Source organism: Myotis daubentonii, chromosome 2, assembly GCF_963259705.1.
Source record: "Myotis daubentonii chromosome 2, mMyoDau2.1, whole genome shotgun sequence".
In the NCBI taxonomy this organism is placed as follows: domain Eukaryota; kingdom Metazoa; phylum Chordata; class Mammalia; order Chiroptera; family Vespertilionidae; genus Myotis; species Myotis daubentonii.
Window position 1 is genome coordinate 126,648,563 of NC_081841.1, and position 15,703 is coordinate 126,664,265.

The following is a 15,703-nucleotide window of genomic DNA, read 5'->3' on the forward strand; positions in this document are numbered from 1 at the left end:
GGGTAAAGATCTGAACTAGTAAAGGAAGATGAAGATCAGACTCACTCAAAAGAAAAAAAAACCTATAGTATATATTCAAGTTTATTATTTATAAACCTAATGGTAACCACACAGAAAAATCTCCAAACCAGTACACATAGCTTAAAAAAAAAGGAAACAGAGGAAAGAAATATGAAACACCACCAAGCAAAAACAACATATAGAAACATAAAGGAAAAGAACCAATGGAGGCACAGAGCTGCCAGAAAACAAAAGATAAAATGGCCATAGGAAATCCTCATATATCAATAATTACCCTAAATGTAAATGGTCTGAATTCACCAATAAAGAGAAACAGAATAGCCGTGTGGATCAAAAACAAAATCCAACCATACGCTGCCTATAAGAGACACCTCTAAGCTGCAAAGACAAAGGTAGATTCAAGCTAAAAGAATGGAAAATGATTCTACAAGCAACACCCACAAAAAATCAGGTGTAATCATACTTATATCTGACAAAATAGATTTCAAGATAACAATAGACAAAGATGGACACCTTCTAATGACAAAGGTAACTCTACATCAAGAAAACATAACACGCCCTAACTGGCTTGGCTCAGTGGATAGAGCGTCAGCCTGCGGACTGAAAGGTCCCAGGTTCGATTCTAATCAAGGGCATGTACCTTGGTTGCGGGCACATCCCCAGTAGGGAGTGTGCAGGAGGCAGCTGATCGATGTTTCTCTCTCATCGATGTTTCTAGCTCTCTATCCCTCTCCCTTCCTCTCTGTAAAAAATCAATAAAATATATTAAAAAAATAAAAAAGAAAACATACCACTTCTTAATATATATACACTCAACCAGGGAGCACTGAAATATATAAAACAATTACTCACAGAACTAAAGGAAGAAACAGATCAAAACGCAATCATAATTGGAGACCTTAATACTCATTTGACAGCTCTAGACAGATCAATCAAACAGAAAATCAATAAAGAAATATCGGCCTTAACTGAAACACTACCAGGGGTGGGCAAACTTTTTGACTCGAGGGCCACAATGGGTTCTTAAACTGGACTCAGAAGAAGGAGCTGCAGCCGTGTTTCCCGACGTTGCCATGTTAACACTGCTGCTGGTGAAGGAGCGGAGGGGAGAGCAAGAGAACCCTCCGCTCTTTCGGCTCTGCGGGCCAGATAGAACAGCCAAACGGGCCGGATACGGCCCACGGGCCGTAGTTTGCCCACAGCTGCACTAGACCAAATGGACATAATTGACATTTACAGAAACTTTCATCCCAAAACATCAGATTATACATTCTTCTCCAGTGCACATGGAACATTCTCAAGGATAGACCATATGTTAGGTCACAAAATTAGCATTAGCAAATTCAAGAAAATTGAAATTATACCAACCACGATGCCTTGAAATTAGAAATCAACTGCAAAAAAGGAAATAAAAAAACACATATCCGTAAAGATTAAACAACATACTACTAAAAAATGACTGAGTCAAAGAAGAAATGAAAGATGAGATCAAAAGATATAGTGAGACAAATGAGAATGATAATACAACACATCAAAACTTCTGGGATGCAGTGAAAGCATTATATAATTATAGGCCTATTTCAAGAAACAAGCCCTAACCGGTTTGGCTCAGTGGACAGAGTGTCGGTCTGCGGACTCAAGGGTCCCAGGTTTGATTCCGGTCAAGGGCATGTACCTTGGTTGCGAGCACATCCCCAGTTGGGGGTGTGCAGGAGGCAGCTGATCAATGTTTCTCTCTCATCGATGTTTCTAACTCTCTATCTCCCTTCCTCTCTGTAAAAAATCAATAAAATATATTTTTTTAAAAAGAGAAACGAGAGAAATCCCAAGTAAACAACCTAATATTATATGTCAAAGAACTAGAGAAAGAAGAATAAACGCAACCCAAAGTCAAAAGTTAAAAAATAATAAAAATTATAGCGGAATTGAATGAAATAGAGAATAAAAAGACTATATAAGTTAATAAAACAAAGAGCTGTTTCTTTGAAATGATGAATAAAATTGACAAACCCCTGGCTAGACTCACTAAGGAATAAAAGTAAAAGACCCTTATAAACAAAATCAGAAATGACAGAGAAGTCACCACAGACATCATAGATACAAAGGATCATACTAGAATATAATGAAAGACTATGTTACCAAATTCAATAACCTAGAAGAAATGGATAAGTTCCTAGTATTATAATCTGCCTAGTCTACTAGTAAATCATGAAGAATTGGAAAATATAAATAGACTGATCAGCAGTGAGGAAATTGAAACAACCATCAAAACCTCCCCAAAAAACAGAAGTCCAGGACCAGATGGCTTCACTAGTAAATTCTACCAAACATTCAATGAAAATTTAAAACCTATCCTTTTCAAAGTCTTCAAAAAAATTGAAGAAGAGTCCATCTTTCTTAATACATTTTATGAGGCCAATATAATCCTAATAGCAAAACCTTGCAAAGATAACACAAAAAAAGAAAACTACAGACCAATATCTCTGATTTATACAGTTGCAAAATCCTAAACAAAATACTGCAAATCAAATATAATAGTACATAAAAAAAATACATCACGATTAACTGGGGCTCAGTCCAGGGTCACGAGGTTGGTTCAACATACACAAATCAATTACTGAAATACACTATATTAACAAAAGAAAGGATAATCATATGATCTGATAAATAGATGCAGAATAAGCATTTGATAAGGTCCAACATTCATTTATAATTAAAACACTCACTACAATAGGAATACTGAGGAGAAAATAAACAAATGGGATTACATAAAAATAAAAAGTTCCTGCACAGCAAAAGAAACCATCAACAAAATGAAAAGGGAGCCCACTGTATGGGATAACATATTTGGCAATAATATACCTGATAAAAGGTTAATATCAAAATATATAAGGAACTCATACAACTTAACAGAAGGAAGACAAACAATCCAATTAAAAAATGGGCAAAGGACCCAAATAGACACTTCTCCAAATAGGACTTACAGATGGCCAAGAAACATATGAAAAAATGCTCAGTCACTGATCATCAGAGAGATGCAAATTAAAACGACAATGAGGTATCACCTCACACATGTCAGATGGCTACCATCAACAAATCAACAATGACAAGAGCTAGCGAGTATGTGGAGAAAAGGGAACCCTAGTGCTCTGCTGGTGGGAATGCAGACTGGTGTAGCCATTATGCAAAACAGTATGGAGTTTCCTCAAAAAATTAAATATGGAACTGCCATTTGACCCAGAGATCCCACTTTTAGGAATATATCCTAAGAAACCCAAAACACCAATCAGAAAGAATATATGCACCCCTATGTTCATAGCAGCACAATTTACAATAGCTAAGATCTGGAAACAGCCCAAGTGCCCACCAGTAGATGAGTGGATAAAATAGCTGTAGTACGTTTATACCATGGAATACTATGCAACCATAAAAGGAAGACTCTCTTACCCTTTGAGACAGCATGGAGGGACCTGGAGAGTATCATGCTAAGTGAAATAAGTCAGTCAGAGAAAGACAAGTATCACATAATCTTACTTATACCTATAACCTCAGTAACAAAATAAACTGATGAACGGAGTAGATCCAGAGACAAGGAAGCATGAAACAGAGTGTGGAATCCCGGAGGGAAGGCGGGGGAGGGTGGATGGGTGGGAGGTAATCAACCAAGGACCTTGTATGCATATATGCATGGCGCACGGACACAGACAATGGGGTGGTGAGGACCTGGGGTGGGGGACAGGGGTGGGCTGGATGGGGTCAATGGGGGAGTGGGGGGAAATATGTAATACTTTCAATAATAAAGAATTTTTTAAAAAAATAAAAGAAATATATTAAAGAATCGGAATAGAAAGAAAGTACCTCAACATAATAAAGGGCATATATGATAAACCTTCAGCTCATATCATATTCAATGGTGAAAAACTGAAAGCTTTTCCTCTAAGATCAGGAACAAGACAAGGATGTACACTCTCGCCACTCTTATTCAACATAGTGCTGAATGTCCTAGCCAGAGCAATAAGGCAAGAGAAAGAAATAGAAGGCATTCAGAGAGGGTCTTGGAAGAAAACCAAGATGGCGGCATAGGTAAACACCGGAGATTGCTGCCTCGCACAACCACTTCAAAAATACAACTAAAAGATGGAACGGACATCATCCAGAACCACAGGAAGGCTGGCTGAGTGGAAATTCTACAACTAGAAGGAAAGAGAAAAGCATACCAAGACTCAGAGGAGGCACAGTACATAAGTAAAATACTAAGGTGCGGAGGTGCATGCAGAGGGGGCTGGCGGCTGAGGGCGCGGTTGTCGTTTTTCAATCGGGAGGGAGTCTCAGGCTCTGAGCTCCAGTTCTGGGCGAGACTCTGGGGACCCAGACTCAAACAGGAGAAGCAAGACTGTCTGGCATCGGTCGGAACTCGAGGGCAGCTTTCTCTCTGAGGGGCTTGCAGCAATTGCTGGAACACTGAGAAGCAGAGCCTCTGAAGGCAGGATTGAGAGCACCCATAACTGCTTGCTCCACCCGCCCTGTTAATCCCCTGGGACCCACCCCGCCCAAGCCTTGCACGCAGGCATTTGCTGGATAGCCTCAGGCAGAGGCTAGATTAGCACCTCCCTAGAGATCAGAAGGGGAAGTTCTCCCACTGCAGACACAGCTGATTCTCACAGCCAATTGGCCTGGAAGTCAAATCCCCCACAGTGTTACCTACAACAATCAAGGCTTAACTACAACAAGACTGTGCACAAAGACCACAAGGGGGTGCACCAAGAAAGCATAAAAAATGTGGAGACAAAGAAACAGGACACAAATGACAGAAATGGAGGAAAGCAAACTGCTGGATATAGAGTTCAAAATCACACTTTTAAGGTGTTTCAAGAACTGTCTAGAAGCCACCAATAAATTTAGTAAGGCCATCGAAAAGACTGGTGAGACCGCCAATAAATGTAGTGAGATCCTCAAGAAATCTAATGAGACCCTCGAGGTTGTGATAAAGGACCAACTAGAAATTAAGCATACACTGACTGAAATAGAGGATATTATACATACTCCCAACAGCAGACCAGAGAATCGCAAGAATCAAGTCAAAGATTTGAAACACAAAGAAGCAAAAAACACCCAACCAGAAAAGCAAAATGAAAAAAGAATCCAAAACTACGAAGATAGTGTAAAGAGCCTCTGGGACAGCTTCAAGCGTACCAACATCCGAATTATAAGGGTGCCAGAAGAAGAGAGAGAGCAAGACATTGAGAACCTATTTGAAGAAATAATGACAGAAAACTTCCCCTACCTGGTGAAAGAAAGAGACTTACAAGTCCAGGAAGCACAGAGAACCCCAAACAAAAGGAACCCAAAGAGGACCACAACAAGACACATCATAATTAAAATGCCAAGAGCAAAAGACAAAGAGAGACTCTTAAAAGCAGCAAGAGAAAGAAAGGCAGTTACCCACAAGGGAGTACCCATACAACTGTCAGCTGATTTCTCAACAGAAACTATGCAGGCCAGAAGGGAGTGGCAAGAAATATTCAAAGTGATGAATGCCAAGAACCTACAACCAAGATTACTTTATCCAGCAAAGCTATCATTCTGAACTGAAGGTCAGACAAAGAGCTTCACAGATAAGAAAAAGCTAAAGGAGTTCATCACCACCAAACCAGTATTATATGAAATGCTGAAAAGTATCCTTTAAGAAGAGGAAGAAGAAGAAAAAGGTAAAGATACAAATTATGAACAACAAATACACATCTATCAACAAGTGAATCTGAAAATCAAGGGAATACATAATCTGATGAGCAGAATGAACTGGTGATTATAATAGAATCAGGGGCATAGAAAGGGAATGGACTGACTATTCTTGAGGGGGAAAAGGGTGAGGGGGATGCGGGAAGAGACTGGACAAAAATCGCACACCTATGAATGAGGACAGTGGGTGGGGAATAAGGGTGGATGGTGGGGAAGGAACTGGGTTGAGGGGAGTTGTGCGCGGGGGGAAGAGGAACATATGTAATAATCTGAACAATAAAGATTTAATTAAAAAAAAAACCCTGAAGACTCCACCAAAAAAAAACACTATTAGAAACAATAACCAAATACAGCCAAGTTGCAGGATCCAAAATCAATGTGCAAAAATCCATTGCCTTCCTGTATACTGACAACAAAACTTCAGAAAAAGAAATAAACAAAGAAAACAATTCCTTTTGCAATTGCAACCAAAGGAATAAAATACCTAGAAATAAATTTAACAAAGAATGTGAAAGATCTATATACTGAAAATTACAAGGCTTTACTAAACGTGATTGAAAAAGAAACCACAAAATGGAAAAATATCCTGTGTTCATGGATTGGAAGAATCAGCATAGTTAAAATTGCCATATTTCCCAAAGCAGATTTAAGGCACTTCCTATCAAAATCCCAATGTCATTTTTTAAAGATAGAACAAGAAATCATCAGATTTGTATGGAACCACAAAAGACCCCAAATAGCCAAGGCAATCCTGAGGAGAAAGAACAAATCTGGAGGTATCACACTACCTGACTTCAAATTATACTACGGAGCTTTGGTAATGAAAACAGTATGGTATTAGCAGAGAAACAGTCACACAGATCAGTGTAACAGAATAGAGAGCCCAGCTATAAAACCACATATATATGGACAGATAATTTTTTTAAAAGGGTCCAGAAACACACAATGGAGTAAACATAGTCTCTTCAATAAATTGTTCTGGGAAAACTGGAAAGCCACATGCAAACAAATGAAATTGGATTACAATTTGTCTCTATATACAAAAATTAATTCAAAATGGATCAAAGACCTAAAACAATAAGTTACATAGAAGAAAATATAGGTACTAAACTTATGTACCTTGGTTATAGAGAACATTTTATGAACTTGACCCCAAAGGCAAGGGAAAAAAGGCAAAAATAAATGAATGGGACCTTATCAAACTAAAAAGCTTTTGCACAGCAAAAGAAACTGACAACAAAACAAAGAGGCAGCTAGTCAGATGGGAGTTGATATTTTCAAACAGTAGCTCTGGCAAAGGTTTAATTTCCAAAATATATAAAGAACTCATACAACTCAACACCAAACAAATAATCCAATCAAAAAGTAGGCAGAGGACCTCAAAATACACTTCTCCCAAGAAGACATATGAACAGCCAATAGATATATGAAAAGATGTTCAACTTCACTAGCAATTAGGGAAATGCAAATTAAAACTACAATGAGATACCACCTCACACCTGTTAGAGTGGCCATTATCAATAAGACTAGCAATAACAAGTATTGGAGAGGTTGTAGAAAAAAGCGAACACTCACTCACTGCTGATGGGAATATAGACTGGTACAACCACTATGGAAAGCAGTCTGGTGATTCCTCCAAAAATTCAGAATAGAGCTACCATACTACCCAGAAGTCCCTCTCCTGGATATATACACAAAAAACTCAAAATCATGTTTTTGCAAAGATATATGCACCCCTGTCTTCATTGCAGCATTATTCACGGTGGCCAAGACATGGAAACAAAGTGTCCTGCGATAGAGGACTGGATAAAGAAGATGTGGTACATATACACTATGGAATATTGCTCAGCCATAAGAAAGGATGAAATACTGCCATTTGTGACAACATGGATGAACCTTCAGAATATCATGCTAAGTGAAATAAGTCAGTAAGAAAAAGCTAAGAACCATATGATTTCACTCATATGTGGGATATACACCTGAAACTCATGAACATAAACAACAGTGTGGTGGCTGCTAGATGGAAGGGGATGGGGGTGGAGTGGGGGAAAAGAGGTTTCTAATATATGGTGACAGAAGATTTGACTTTGGGTGGTGGGCACATGGTGTAATATACAGATCTTGTAACATAGAAAACCACACCTGAGACCTATATGTTCATGTTGACCAATGTCTCCCCAATCCATTAAATTACACTGAACAATAAGCTTGAATCAACTATATTTTGGGAAGTGGGCACACGTGGATCCTTGGAGGCTACAAGAGAACAAAGATCATGTAACCGCAGAAACACCCTCTTTTTCTTACTCCTTTGTCCTACACAATCCTATGATAATGATCTTACATTTTTCTTTAAATTTGTGCTTTTGAACATTTCATTATTATCCCAAGGCACATAGGAAAACCCCACAACAGAATACTTACCTTATTTGCTTATTTCCTTCCCCCTCCAGGTTAGAGACTCCATGAGGGTAAGAATCATTATCCATGACCTAGTCCAGTCCCTGAAACATGGAGGGTTCTCCAAAAACTTTAATTCAATGATCATGTAAATGGATTTAGTTGTTCTAAGAGAGCTAGAGATGTACTCAGTAAGGAGAGGAGAGTTGTTAATCCTGCTTCCGGCTCAAGGTAAATATATAGTGGTTTCTCCACAGAGCTGTGCTTAAGATTATTCAATAGAAGTGCCTGCAGAGGACCAAAGACTGCTGAGGCAGTAATTAGTTGGCAGGGAGTCAGAGAAGCAGCAGCTAATCTATCCTAAAAGGCTAATATGCAGATTGTCCCCTCAACTGGGAGTTCGACCACGATTCAACCAGGGGGTGGGCCGGCCGGACCCCACCCATGCACAAATTCATGCACCGGGCCTACGTATATATATCAGGGATCCTCAAACTATGGCCCGTGGGCCACATGCAAATACAAACATTGTATTTGTTCCCGTTTTGTTTTTATACTTCAAAATAAGATATGTGCAGTATGCATAGGAATTTGTTCATAGTTTTTTTTAAAACTATAGTCCGGCCCTCTAATGGTCTGAGGGACAATGAACTGGCCACCTGTTTAAAAAGTTTGAGGATAGAGAAACCAAGATAGCGGCATAGGTAAACACTAGAGTTTGCTGCCTCAAACAACCACTTCAAAATACAACTAAAAGACGGAACAGACATCATCCAGAACCACAGGAAGGCTGGCTGAGTAGAAATTCTACAACTAGAAGGAAAGAGAAAAGCATACCGAGACTCAGAGGAGGCACAGTACATAAGTAAAATACTAAGGTGCGGAGGTGCATGCAGAGGGGGCTGGCGGCTGAGGGCGTGGTTGTCTTTTTCAATCGGGAGGGAGTCTCAGGCTCTGAGCTCCAGTTCCAGGCAAGTTTCTAGGGACCCAGACTCAAACGGGAGAAGCAGGACTGTCTGGCATCGGTTGGAACTCGAGGGCAGCTTTCTCTCTGAGGGGCTTGCAGCAATTGCTGGAACACTGAGAAGCAGAGACTCTGAAGGCAGGACTGAGAGCACCCATAACTGCTTGCTCCACCCGCCCTGTTGATCCCCTGGGACCCACCCCACCCAAGCCTTGCACGCAGGCATTTACTGAATAGCCTCAGGCAAAGGCTAGATTAGCACCTACCTAGAGATCCAGGAGCCAGGAAACCCAGAGGTCAGAGTGGGACCATCCAGTTTGGAGCTCTGTGGAACACACTCAGGGGGTAGACCCAGTGAGCACCAAAGCCCCATTGAAGCAAGTCTTGCCCCCGAGGGGTGTCTCCAGCACAGCAGTTCTCCCACTGCAGACACAGCTGATTCTCACAGCCAATTGGCCTGGAGGTCAATTCCTCCCAGTGATAACTACAACAATCAAGGCTTAACTACAACAAGACTGTGCACAAAGACCAGAAGGGGGTACACCAAGAGTGCCCTCCTCAGGTAATTGGGGAGGCTGAACCACTGGGCCCTAGAGGACACTCAGCACAGAAAACCACTTTATCAACACGGGGAAGCATAAAAAATGCAGAGACAAAGAAAAAGGACACAAATGACAGAAATGGAGGAAAGCAAACTACAGGATATAGAGTTCAAAACCACACTTTTAAGGTTTTACAAGAATTTTCTAGAAACTGCCAATAAACTTAATGAGATCTACAAGAAATCTAATGAGACCCTCGAGGTTGTGATAAAGGACCAACTAGAAATTAAGCATACACTGACTGAAATAAAGAATGTTATACAGATTCCCAACAGCAGACCAGAGAATCACAAGAATCAAGTCAAAGATTTGAAACACAAAGAAGCAAAAAACACCCAACCAGAAAAGCAAAATGAAAAAAGAATCCAAAACTACGAAGATAGTGTAAAGAGCCTCTGGGACAGCTTCAAGCGTACCAACATCCGAATTATAGGGGTGCTAGAAGAAGAGAGAGAGCAAGACATTGAGAACCTATTTGAAGAAATAATGACAGAAAACTTCCCCTACCTGGTGAAAGAAATAGACTTACAAGTCCAGGAAGCACAGAGAACCCCAAACAAAAGGAACCCAAAGAGTACCACAACAAGGCACATCATAATTAAAATGCCAAGAGCAAAAGACAAAGAGAGAATCTTAAAAGCAGCAAGAGAAAGAAAGGCAGTTACCCACAAGGGAGTACCCATACAACTGTCAGCTGATTTCTCTACAGAAACTATGCAGGCCAGAAGGGAGTGGCAAGAAATATTCAAAGTGATGAATGCCAAGAACCTACAACCAAGATTACTTTATCCAGCAAAGCTATCATTCAGAATTGAAGGTCAGATAAAGAGCTTCACAGATAAGGGAAAGCTAAAGGAGTTCATCACCACCAAACCAGTATTATATGAAATGCTGAAAGGTATCCTTTAAGAAGAGGAAGAAGAAGAAAAAGGTAAAGATACAAATTATGAACAACAAATACACATCTATCAACAAGTGAATCTGAAAATCAAGTGAATAATCTGATGAACAGAATGAACTGGTGATTATAATAGAATCAGGGGCATAGAAAGAGAGTGGACTGGCTATCCTTGCGGGTGGGGGGGAAGGGTGAGGGGGATGCGGGAAGAGACTGGACAAAAATCGTGCACCTATGGATGAGGACAGTGGATGGGGAGTGAGTGAGGAGGGTGGGGTGGGAACTGGGTGGAGGGGAGTTATGGGGGGAAAAAAGAGAAACTAATGTAATAATCTGAACAATAAAGATTTAATAAATAAAAAAAAAGTTTGAGGACCCCTGATATATATAAAAGGCTAATATGCTAAGTGTCTGACCATCTGACCAGTCACTATGATTTCACTGACCACCAGGGAGCAGATGCTCAACGCAGGAGCTGCCAAGTTTCAGTGACTTGGCAGCAGCAGTTCTAGGGGGTGATGCACCCCAAAACCAGAGAGGAGGAAGACCGATTCCTTGTGGGGCTGCACGATTCGACATTCAGCTGTAGGACATGTTGTTGCAGGGGCACTGTTGGACCTGAATCTGGTTTACTGCACACTTGCATTTGCATTCCACACCCTGTATGACAGCAACTTTGCAGAGTGCCCTCTCGCACTCCAGGACCCCTTGGGGAATGTCTGAGAGCCGGTTTTGACCGCATCCCCGCAGGCCAGGCAGAGGGACCCCACCTGCCAGAGGTACCCTGCTCACTCAGCAGTTGCTGGGGAGGGACCCTGGGAGGTTGGCTCCAGGGCATGTCTGGCCCATCTCGCCCAGTCCCGTGCCACCAGCCACCTTCTAATTTATTTCCTTTCAATGTGCACGAATCCATGCACTGAGTCACTAGTCCTATATAATAAAACTCTAATATGCAAATCAACCAAATGGCGGAACGACTGGTCACTATGATGCACACTGACCACCAGAGGGCAAGAAGCTCAATGCAGGAGCAGCCCCTTGTGGTCAGTGCGCTCCCACAGGGGGAGCACCGCTCAGCCAGAAGCCAGACTCACAGCTGGCCAGCACAATGGCAGTGGCAGGAGCCTCTCCCACCTCCGTAGCAGTTGGACATCCCCTGAGAGGTCCTAGACTGCGAGAGGGCACAGGCCAGGCTGAGGGTCCCCCCCCCCTCTTCCCATGCATGAATGTTGTGCACCAGGCCTCTAGTATAACATAAAGCTGAATAAATAGGGCTGACAATTACTAAGTGTGGAGCAGTTTACATAGTGTATCTCCTAGATTTCATTATCAAAATATCATGAATGGAGAATCCCAGACTTTAAAAGGTTAAGTCCCTTGCTGGAGATCATGGAGCTAAAAAGTGGCAGATATGGGATACAAAGCCAGGCTTTGTAATTTATTGAATTTTAGAGAGAGAGAGGAAGGAAGAGGGAGAGAGAGAGAAACATGGATGTGAGAGCATAACACTGATGGGCTGCCTCCTGCATACCCCCTACTGGGGATTGGGGATGGAGCGCACAACCTTTTGGTGCATGGGATGATGCCCAACCAACTGAGCCACACTATCCAGGGCTTATTGAAATTCTTGGATGTCTGACAATCACTCTTCAGTTATATATTCCCTTTTGGAACTTCTTATTTTATCTTTAAGCTCCTTTGGTGCTCTATTTTACTTAATACTTCCATGGTGAAACCAATATTACCTAATTTAAGTAGCAAAGTGGTCAAAATATGTTGTTATTGCCAAAAAGAAATATCTCAGACCCTTCTTAGGCATGTTGCTATATTACATTATGTTGCCATATATTATTACATATCACAAGAATTAAAAACAGAAACAGAAGCACGATGCATATAGACAAGAGAGAGTTCCAAGTAAGCCAGTGAGAAAGAAGAATTAAATCTTCTGTGTTCCTTGTCCCTACAACTAGAATGTGCCTTTATGATACTAAAAGATCTATTAGAGCACCTCATTTATTAGTAGGAAATGACATATCAAGCCTACTTATTCATTTTATGTTTATTTTACCCTTCTTCTGTACTAAAATTGTCTGTATGTTAGAGATGGGAATGAAGTTGAGGATACCTTATTCTGCTAGGGCTGTCATAGCAAAATGTCACAGACTGGGTGGCTTAAACAAGAGAAAGACTAGAAGTCCAAGATCAAGATATCAGAAGGATGAGTTTTTCCCAAGACCTCTCCCTTTTGGCTTGCAAATGGCTACTTTCTCATTATGTTCTCCCATGGCCTTTTATCTGTGTTGTGCATCATTGCTCTCTCGCTCTCTCTCTCTCTCTCTCTCTTCCTCTTTATTCTTATAAGGACACCAACCATATTAGATCAAGACTTATCTCTATGACTTCATTAAAACTTAATTACTTCCTTAAAGGCCCTATTTGCAAACACAGCACATTGTGGATTAGAATTCAAACATAAATTGGTAAGGGGGGAGGGGCAGAATTCAGTCTATAACATGGGGAATTTTGTGAAAACCTCTGTTCTCAAACTTCCTAAGATAGATCCACTCATTTTCTCAAATGGTAAGTTAAATTACAAAGTTTTTGCAATGGGTATGCACTTTTAAAAAATCCATTATTTCTCTTTCTATGAGATGGTAGTGTCTCTCAATTATTTTTTATTGTAGTAAAATATATATAACATAAAATTTGTCATTTTAACCATTTAAGTGTACAATTCAGCAATGTTAAGTACATTCACAATCTAGTTGGACCATCACCTATATTCATTTCAAAACTTTCATCATCCTAAACAAAAACTCTGTAATCATTAAGCAATATCTCCTCATTCCCTGCTCTCTCAGCTCCTGGTATTTCTAATGTATTTTATGTCTATATGAATTTGCCTCTCCTGATATTTCTTGATTCTTTGCCTACAAAGCAAATAATGTTTGAACTTGAAGGGACCTGGTAGACCAGGTACCTCTTGGCACAGATGAAGCACGAAGACCAAGCAGCTTATTCAGATTGACATGCCTGCTTAATGGAAAAGCAGTCTCAAACTCATGTTTCCTGACTGCCTGTCTCTTTCCACTAAAATGTTTGACATCTCTAGAATGAGTCACAGAATGAGAATCTGAAGCTTCACTGTCCATTACAGTCACCACTAGTCATATATGGCCATTGAGCACTTAAAATGTGGCTTGTTTAATTGAGATATGCAGTGAATGTAAAATGCGCACCAGATTTTGAAGTCTTAGTGTGAAAAAAGTAACAAAATATCTCATGAATAATATTTATATTGGTTATGTTAGAAATGATAATGCTTTGTAATATTGTGTTAAATAAGCTGTATTATTAAAATTAGTTTCGCCTGTTTATTTTTTAAAAGTGATTACTTGAAAACTTAAATATATGACTTACAGTATATTTCTATTAAACAGCTCTGGTCTGAGGATTTATATAAGGACAAGCCTCTCCAACTCTTTCATGTCCTCTCCTACATCTACCCCCGATATACATGGTGGAGTAGGGAGCAGACGCAGGGTGGAGAGGGTCAATGGGGTAAAAGGAACATCTGTAACATTTTCAACAATAAAGATAACTTTTTAAAAGTAGATTATATGAATACATGAAACACAGTTTATTATTATTTATCAATTATTGTATTATTTTCCATATAAACAACTGTAAATTAACTTTTTACCAACCCTGCACAATCTCTATTCTTTAGAAATATATATCAGGGAAAAAAGACCAGGAGTATTCAAAGTTGGCCAAACTCTCAAAACTGGTTTGTCCATTCACATTATTGGTTAAAAATTAAAACAAATAAAATATTTGGAAAGGCATTGGGTGTTTAGCACAACATTTCCTTGTGGGAAAAAGAACATTAAGGTTGTTTCTGTTGCAAATAACAGGAAGAAAGCAGAACAAGCTTAAATAAGAAAGACAAGCTCTGTAAGGTTAATGGAGTGGCCCAAGGAGCCCACGGACAATGGTGCAGCTGGGACTCAGAAACAGACTAGAACTGGGCCGGGAGCAGCGGGGACTCAGAGACAGACTAGAACTGGGCCGGGAGCAGTGCAGGGGCTCAGTGCGTCCTTTCTCCCCCCGCCTCATCCCTGTGGTGCAGACTGGCTGTTTTGGGTCCCAGGACAAGTGATGATAATGATAATGATGATGACTACGACAAGAAACAGTAAATACTTAGTATTTGCCAGGCACTGTGTAAAACACGTTATATGCATTCACTCATGGGATCCTCATTAAATACTCATTTAATGTATTTTTTTTTCCATTTAACAGATAAGGAAATTGAAGTATGGATAGGTAAAAAAAATTACCTAAAGCCAAGATTAGAATCAAGTAATTGGGTGATTAACAATATGTAGCATAGATCTTATTGTAAAGGATGGTTACCAACAAGAGTGCCCAAATTGCATCTCCTAAAACAACAGCATTTGCTTCATAGGGTTGCTCTGAGGCTTAAATAAAATATTTTGTGTAGATCTTTGTAGAGTTCCTGATATACAGCGTGTGTTCTGTGGGTGTCAGCTGGCAGGTTATCTTCTTTGTTCAAAAGAGCAACTATACTGAAACTAGTATTTTCATCTTGATTTCAGTTTATCAGTGGGGGAATTCAGATTTTCAGGACACAAGTTAAGGACCCAATTCAGACCTAATCAGCTATTTCCAGAGGGGAGTAATTTTTCAGTCAGGGGTGGCTCCCTGGGGATCCATCCCTATGAATTAGGGACAGAAAGGAAAAGTGTTGGGGGGCAGGCTACCATTCGAAGTAATATATGCTACACTCTTTCAAAGGAATGAGTAAACATTACTGTGGCACCAAATATCACCATCACATTTTATTTACTAAGCCACTTTAGCAACTTAGAAGTAACACTGAAAGCACACTTGTATATTCTGAGTTCCCAAATGAGTCTTTTCTTTTATGGGCTCTGTTAATTAGCAATTTTTAAACAACATAAAAAATAAACTTACAATGGATTAAAGAAAATGGGGTTTATTGTTATCACATAAGCAGGAGTTGGGAGACAGGGTGAATATTTCTGAGAC

General features: G+C 40.1%; 1 protein-coding gene across 1 annotated transcript in view; it reads left to right on the forward strand.

Moving 5' to 3' along the window:
* Window positions 1–15,703, forward strand: part of CPB2 (carboxypeptidase B2) — a 73,495-nt gene that overhangs the window by 50,874 nt on the left and 6,918 nt on the right.